Genomic DNA, 6,500 nt, shown 5'->3' with positions numbered 1-6,500 from the left:
GCATTGTTCTTCGTTTAAGCATGCTTACGTAGTGCAACCCTTGCATATCTAGCCGCCCTCACGCCTATCTCAGTGTGTGGGGCGGCACCCCGCTTGATCATTATTTAGTAGATCTGATCCGTTACGATTGCTCCTTGTTCTACAAGGATTAGTTTAATATCTCGCAATAGGTAGGCCTTACAAAGGGGGAGGATCCCAGTGGCACGTAGGGTGGCGTTCGCAAGTCCTAAACGGGATGTTCCTAGGATCAACTTCATGTTGGTTTTTTGGCCTTGTTTAGGATCGGCTTCCGAGCACCGTGCGTGGCCGCAAGGCCCAACCTGGAGTAGGATGATCCGATTATGCGGTGAAAACCCTAAATCGTCGTAGATCTCATTAGCTTCATCTTGATCAAGCAGGACCACCAAGTATTCGTGCACCCCGTACGGATCATGGGTGGATCGGCTCTTTGAGCCGATTCACAGGATAACTCCGAGGGCCGATCGAGGCTCGTATTTAACGTTTACATGTATGCCCCGCAGGAAACTAAGCGAGGCATCCTCATCACCTTCCCGGCCGGGTATAGGTCAGGTGGCACGCCCTTGCACTTCGCAACGCCGCGTGTGACCAGAAGAGCATTGCGGGCCGTCGCTCGGAGGGGTCTCAGCCAGCCGCAGCTCTAGGCTCTTCCCGGCTCTACGGTGTTGACAAGGCCGCTGCCCGCCGGTGGGTTTTGGCAGTCAACAATACCGAAGATCAAACCTCGGACAAGTAAAATATCACGAGACAAAGGGAATTGGTAATATATGTGTATGGTTCATTCGATCACTAAAGTCATCGTTGAATATGTGGGAGCCATTATGGATCTCCAGATCCCGCTATTGGTTATTGGTCGGAGTAAGTACTCAACCATGTCCGCATAGTTCTCGAACCGTAGGGTGACACACTTAAAGTTGGATGTTGAAATGGTAGCACTTGAATATGGAATGGAGTTCGAATATTTGTTCGAAGTCCCGGATGAGATCCCGGATATCACGAGGAGTTCCGGAATGGTCCGGAGAATAAGATTCATATATAGGATGTCATTTTATGTGAAATAAAATGTCACGGAAGGTTCTATGGAAGGTTCTAGAAGGTTCTAGAAAAGTCCGGAAGAAACCACCAAGGAAGGTGGAGTCCACATGGGACTCCACCACCATGGCCGGCCAGCCCTAGATGGGGTGGAGTCCCAAGTGGACTCCACCATAGGGGGCCGGCCACCCCCCCACATGGGAGGTGGAAATCCCACCCTTTGGGTGGGAGTCCTAGTTGGGCTAGGTTTCCCCTCTTATGGAAGGTTTTGGTTTCGGGTCTTATTCGAAGACTTGGACACCAACACTTGGGATCCACCTATATAATGAGGGGCCAAGGGAGGGGGCCGGCCACCCCAAGACCACAAGCTGGCCGCCCCCCATAGAGTGGCCGGCCACCCTCCCAAACCCTAGCCAAGCTCCTCTCCTCCATATTGCCCGCATAGCTTAGCGAAGCTCCGCCGGACTTCTTCACCGCCACCGACACCACGCCGTCGTGCCTGTCGGATTCAAGAGGAGCTACTACTTCCGCTGCCCGCCGGAACGGGGAGGTGGACGTCGTCTTCATCAACAACCGAACGTGTGACCGAGTACGGAGGTGCTGCCCGTTCGTGGCGCCGGAACCGATCGTGATCAAGATCTTCTACGCGCTTTTGCAAGCGGCAAGTGAACGTCTACCGCAGCAACAAGAGCCTCATCTTGTAGGCTTTGGAATCTCTTCAAGGGTGAGACTCGATACCCCCTCGTTGCTACCGTCTTCTAGATTGCATCTTGGCTTGGATTGCGTGTTCGCGGTAGGAAAATTTTTGTTTTCTATGCAACGTTATCCTACAGCTCTGTCCCATGCTTCTTGTGGGAGTTGAACCCTTAGACGCGGAGTGGGCCCGACATATTTAGTGCCTAAACCTCGCCTGAGATCAGCGGGATCGACATATGGGTTTCCCGCATCGTCGAAAGCCTCTGATGTCTCCGGTTCTGACCGGCTTGGTTCTCCAATTGCGTAGATCTGATGATATTTTGGATTCTGAACTTTGTCGGGTTTGGTGACACCAACATAGAGATTGGTGAAGACCTTTCCAACAGTAATGGATCTATCGATGAAGTTGAAGTTGTCGATGTCGCTCGAGTCATCGCTTATATAGGAGTCCGCAGATGACTCGAAAGATATGTCGCTGAAGATCTTGGCGAGTTTTTCACTTGCCCTGGCGCTGATGAAGCGTGGCGATGAAGTTTCCTCGTCGCCTGACTCGATTGATGATGCTGAACTCGAAAAATCGGGATCGACCGCTGATAATCCCGACGAGATCGGAATTTCAAGACGATACGCTCCTTCTTTCTCGACGCGGAAGTGGAACTTTCCGAACGTCATCTCCATGGGCTCCTCCAGATACGCATATGCATCCAAACGGCAGGGCGGGTGAGGAACAAAATCAACTAGACCAGTTTCGATCTGTTTACCTCTGTCCAAAGCGTTGCTTGCAGTTGACGAAGTCGACGATCTTGAACGTGCCATCGAGATCAGCTCCTTGACACCTCTAATTCCCACAGACGGCGCCAATTGACAAGGGATTAACTTATCAATGCCTACGGATTGTAGACTAGGGTTTTAGTCGAAAGTAGAGGGCAAGTAGATCTCGAAGGTTTCAGCCGAAAAGTACTCGACGATGTAAAAACTAGGGTTGCGCAGAACAATGAATCGATCCTCTCTTTGTCCCTCGACTCCACCTTATATAGGAGGCGGAGCCGAGAGATTCGTAATACACAGGTTACAGAGTCCGGGAGGGTTTCCAACCCGTCCCGCAAGATTACAAGTAGTACTTCCTAATACAACTCTTAGCTTTCCTTAATAATAACTTGGGCTTCCGAATCTTCTTATTCTTCGAGTCATGGGCCTTCAGTAAACCCCGGGTACCATCTTCGGCAGGCCCATTGGGGATGTCTATGTCAGGCAACAAAGCCACAAAGGCAACAAGACCACAAAGGCTACCACGCCACAAAGGCGACAAGGCCACGAAGGCTTCAACACCAGTAAGGTCAACAAGCCCTCTAGGGTTCCAAGAAACCCTAGAGGGAACTCACACGAACTCACACGAGACCGAAACCCCGGAGAGAACCCAAACCGATGCACCTAATGCAATGGCTAAGAACACCACTAAGATGCCCAAGTCCTTCTTTCCCAGATTCCAACAAAGCTACAAAAGCTATTGGGGGAATAAGGGAGGAAGAACAAAATAGGAGGAGGAACACCAAATTACTCCAAGATCTAGATCTAGCAAGATTCCCTCACTAGGAGGGGGATTCACTTGGTGGAGCACTAGATCTAGATTCCCTCTTGCCCCAAAAGATGCAACAAATAGTGGAGGGATCAAGAGGGGGATTAAGCTCTTCAAGGACAACAATGGAGAGAGAATAGATGGGCAGAACTAGCTTGGACGGAGGTGGAAGAGAGGTATAAATAGGAGCCTAGAAATATAGCTGTTGGGGGTTGAAAAACGATCAGAAACGCGCAAAACCGGTACTACCGCTTGTTGAAGCAGTACTACTGTGGCACTCCCCCGGGATCAGGGTTAGATAAATACCAGATCTGCGTCTGATATAAGCCTAACCTAGAACTCGAGAGACTACAGTGAGAGAATCAGTAACACAACAGTGACTCTACGACTCAAAGAGGTAATACAAGCTCATAACTGAGCAAAGAACCAAAGTATTACAAGCAGAGGTCACTGACCTGACATACATCAATCAACGAAAGCGAAGTTATGCTATTAGACATAGCAAGATAGCAAAAGGCCTAAGAGGCCGGGAGCATAACGGCGACGTCCCGACCCATAGATTCCAGGCTGCCACCGGGAACCCCAAGCTACTCGTCGATGTCGACTAGAAACCACCATCTGTTGGAGCGACTTCTTCTGAAACAAAAGCATGCAAAGCTGAGTACACGGACTCAGCAAGACTTAGTACAACCTTTTAGCAAAGCGGGTATGCGGGCTTTCTGTAGAGCTTCTTTTGCGTAAAGCCAGTTTTCCTTTAATAAACAAGAGGGAGAAGAAGCTCGACTACTCAGAACCTTTGAAAGGGGATAAGAGAGCGACATCTCTATCTCTATTGATCATCATATTGTATCCACCAATCTTCATCATCTCGAACCACTATCCTCGGATCACCCCTCAACAACCCGGAGAAGGTATCCGTAAACACACATTGTTTGCCAAGTTTTACGATCGGGTTCAAGTTGTCTATGATCACGTAATCCATTCCCAAGTCGTCCGTAACCGTGGACACGGCTTTTCGAAAAGATTTAACCCGCAGGGGTGCACAACTTTACCCACACGTGCCAACCGATTCTTAGTGCCGGATCATTAGCTCTCTTCCTTGGAAAGCCGGCAGAGAGTGGTTGACCACGACCTTTACCTTGTCGTCGCCGAGACCATGAGTCACGCGCTAAGGATTATTCCGCCGTAACGGGTCAAGTCCCGAAGTCGGTCCTTAACGATGTGAGCCGAGGTGGGTTTCCCCGCAGGCCGCAACCCCCAGCCACCACGACCACGCTTACCTACCTGTGATGTACCTTTTCCCCCAAGCAAAATGCAATGCATATGTCCAGGTAAAGCGCAAACTATGTGACTCATGGAATCTACTAGGCAAGTTAGTGAGTCGAGAGGGTACCATAATAGGGCCTCGCGTGGTTGTACGCTCAGTCTTGGTTCAAGAGGCGAGAACTCGGTTCCTAGGGTCGGCAGAAACGAAACAACCCACCACATCCCAATGTGGCCTCTCGTCTGAGCCTTTAATCATTTTAACAACATCTCTATACTCACCACGTCAACCTGTCATGCTAGATTCATTTCATTGTAAGGCTCCAGTCCGAAGACCGGAGTAGTAGCGTAACAAACTAAGCATGGCTAAGCATAAAGATATAAAGGCTCTAGCGATCTACACATGCCAAACCTAGTTATGCTAGGAGCAGTGGATCAGGTATTTGAGGCTACAAAGGTAGGACATGCAACAGATAGGGTAACTCTATCTATCGATAAAAGACAGTTGAATCGCATGCAATATGAAGGAACCAGAGTAAAAGCATTTCGAGATCATATATGAACCAGGCTAGGGCTTGCCTTTGTCCCTGATAAACCAATATGGATCTTCGAGGATCCCTTGCTTGACTTGTTCGCTGATGGACAAATATTGATCTCCGTCGTTGTTGATCTTCATCGTCTCGGGCACGTGCTCTATCGATCGCGAAGAAGCAAATACTATAAAGAGAGAAATAACAATCAACACATGGCATCGATGCAATGCACATACAAGTATGAATGATATGTCATTTTAATAGAATTAAGTAAACCCTAGGTGCATCATCAATTTAAAGGGGTTCCGGCATCGGACCCCGACATATGAGAGGGGTTAAATTAGGGTTTCACTACTTATGCGGTTTTAATTGTTGCAACGATGCATGAATTACATCTAAACTTGTAGAGAATGTTTTTCTGAACATTTCGGTGTATTACACATCTTTTTCTGAATTAATATGAAAAAGATATGAATTATTCAAGTTTCTGAAATTAATAAATAACAAAACAGAAAAAGAAAAATGATTTACTGCATCATGCTGACGTCATGCTGACGTCAGCACGACCTTGAGGTCTCAGGTTGAGCAGCAATCGGCCGATTGAGGCCGAATTCGGGCGCGTGCGCGGGGGCTACGGACGCAGCTCGATGCGGCGAGCCTTTTGGTGGTGGCGCCGCTCGCGAATGGTCGCCGGAGCGACGTCTCTGGCGAGCTCGCGCGGAGGCCGGGGCGGGCTCACGGTGCTGGGCCGGAGGAGGAAGAAATCGGGGAGGAGGAGAGCACCACGCGGCTCAGGAGCTCACCGCGAGCACGGGAGGCTTGACGGAGAGGCGTGAGGAGGCCGGAGTCACCGGCGGGAGGCGGTGGCCGGCGGCGCAGAGGTGGTCCGATTCGCGCGATTCGGGGCGCCTCCGCTTGCGCTGCTGGACGGAGGAGGTCGAGGGCGTTGCGGCGGAGCTGATGGCGTCGTCGGCTGGGCGCGGGGAGGAGCGGAGCGGCGGCGACAGTAGTTGGCCGGGGTTAGGGTTTGGTCCGGCGCGTGTGTAGAGAAAGAGAGAGAGGAAGAGAGAGCCAGGGAGAGGATAGGGATGAGGGGGAGGCGTCGAGGGAGGGAGGGCGCAGGACGTCTCCTGGCCGGAGCGGCGAAGCAGGAGGTGGCGGCGTCGGGCGCGCAGGGCAGGGCACGCAGGTGCCTGCCTGCGCCAGGAAGAAGACAAGGGGCATTTTGCCCATAGCCCCCTGGCTTTTTAGGAAAACTCTGGAACATTTAAAATAGGGCAAAAATAGGTATTTTTAGGGTATTTTGACCCAAACTTTAAGGGGTTTTTGCATCAAATTTTAATAGAACAAAATACAACATTTGCAACTTTTGTTTCAAACCA

This window comes from Lolium rigidum, chromosome 1, assembly GCF_022539505.1.
Source record: "Lolium rigidum isolate FL_2022 chromosome 1, APGP_CSIRO_Lrig_0.1, whole genome shotgun sequence".
NCBI lineage: Eukaryota > Viridiplantae > Streptophyta > Magnoliopsida > Poales > Poaceae > Lolium > Lolium rigidum.
Note: the sequence above shows the minus strand (reverse complement) of the source record.